Raw genomic sequence first — 2493 nt, forward strand, 5'->3', positions numbered from 1 at the left:
ACATTGTTTCTCTTTAGCACAAATTTGTCACTCTTTACCGTGATTTTGGTGATTTTTTCTATTTTAATTTATAATACTGAATTAATTGATTGTAGTACAGTGACTCTGCAATGCGGCTTTTTTACTGTTGTTATAATTATCTAAAATTCCAATTAGATACTATTAGTTTCTTTTTTGCATCAATTCATGTTTTGATATTAATATTATTGCGAAGAAAGTGATGTATAAGATCATTTTATCCCTATGCCTCATATTTTCATTTTAAAATGCTACATTTCGTTATATAAATGGACTACACATTTTCACTATCTCATTTCACTTGCATTTTATTACTAATAAATAGAATTAAATATAACTCATGTATTATTAAACTAAATATTTACACATTTATTAATAATTCATGCTAGGGGTGCGTTAAAATGACAACACCTTTTAAAGTGAAACTGTGACATCATGTATCCTGCGATATTTTAAACGTTATACTGCAATATATAGATTGTTGTCTAGCGTATTGAATATTGCAGTCGGGCAAAAATTGCAGTCTAGTGTATTGAATATTGCAGTCCGAGAAAATTTGCCCTTTAGCGTTTTTTATGATTGCCACATGGCAGCTGATTATTCGCCCACGTGTACAAATGATTAGCTAGGAATGGTGGTATTGTGTCACTTTAAGAAGCGTTGTCATTTTAACACAAACTATTCCTGCTAAGTCAAAACATTTAAACATTAAAAAAACAATTATTTTTATCATTATTATTCTGTAAATAAGAAAATTTAATATTTTGAAACTAAAATCAAAATCCACATAAAAATAGCCTCTATCTCTATCTATGGAGTACACAAATAAAAAAAAATGAAATGAAATTAACGAACTGTGTTTCGTGGAAGGAAAAAAAGCCCCACTTTAATAGAAAATCAAATCCCACCGAATATTCTGAAATGAATATTTTTATTTCAAAGAAAAGCTTTGAAAATAGAGAAAATATAAACCTTTTTTGGTATGTGATGATATTGGCATCCGAGTAAAATCAATGAATCATTCTTGAAAATGCCAGCCTTATTCCTCATAATTATTACTCCATCCGTCCCGCTTTAGCAGTCTCAGTTACTTTTAAACACTCGTTTTGTAAAAATGATAATAAATAGTTAAAGTGCAGAAATAGTAAAATAAGAGAGAGAATAGTGTAGATAAGAGTATTTTCTATATTATTCTCTATCTTACTTTACAATTTCTCTACTTTAACTATTTATATTATTTTTATAAAACGAGTGCTCAAAAGTAACTGGAACTACTAAAGCGGGACGGAGGGAGTATAAGAAAAAACAAGAGAGTCACCAATTTTGAAAAATTGAGAATCATTATTTAGACTATAGAATTTGGATTTCTCTAAATACAACATCTTTACGTGTTGAAAATTGAAACCTCGGGCTAGGGACGGAACTAGAAATCTATATAAGCCGGTGCTAAAATTCTAAAAAGTAATGCTCCAGGTAAATATTACTATACTAGTATATTAAAAAATATATAATAATATGGCAAATAAGGAGCACCTAATACGGTAATAAACTTCTAATCAAATATTAGTAGTTTATTTTTATTTGGGATGATACTCATTTGAGTAATAAAGTTTAGTTAAATAGTTTCATAACATTTTAAATCAAAATACTATAAAATTTCAAGTTTCTAAATTGTCTTATTCATATATAAATATTGTCTTATAAAAATGTTTGATTAAAATACAAAAAAAGAAAAAAGAAATGCAATCATTTTGAACATCGCAAAAGACGAAGTATTTTGTATGAAAGAAATAATTAAAAAATAAAAAATTTGGTAATTTATAATTTACTACTAATATTTTAATTTCAAACTTCCAAACTGACTACAAGTAAATTAAATTCAATTATTTAAGTAACTATTAACACTTTTTAAAAGAAATAAAAAGAAATACTACATCATTTTAAATTAAGTTATTAAAATACTACTACTATTTTAAATATAAATTCACCAATAAACCTTAAATACAAATTATTAGTACACAATATTCTTTCATAAATAAATTATCATAATATATCGAAATAAATGAAAAGATCTTGACAAAATATTTAAATGATTATTTCTCCTAATCCAATAATATCTATGATACAATATGATTATTTCTCATAATTCAATTAAACATAAGAGCATCTCCAATGGTCGGCGTCACCATCGGAGCGCCGATTTTTCGCCCACGCCGGTTTGACGCCGAACCATTGGAACCGGCGTGGGCGAAATCGGCGTCAAAATCGGCGTCGCCATGCCGATTCCCGCGCTGACGCCGGTTCCCACGCCGATCCTCACGGGCGCCATTGTGGCTCCCGGATCGGCGCCAAACCGGCGTCGGATTTAAATATTTTTTTTTTTTTTTTCGCAAAACACAATATATACGCGCGTTGAACCTCATTTTCATTCGCACCACTTGTTTTAACGAGTACTCTCTCTCTACCTTACTTTCT

This window comes from Salvia splendens, chromosome 10 (genome assembly GCF_004379255.2).
Source record: "Salvia splendens isolate huo1 chromosome 10, SspV2, whole genome shotgun sequence".
Lineage (NCBI taxonomy): Eukaryota > Viridiplantae > Streptophyta > Magnoliopsida > Lamiales > Lamiaceae > Salvia > Salvia splendens.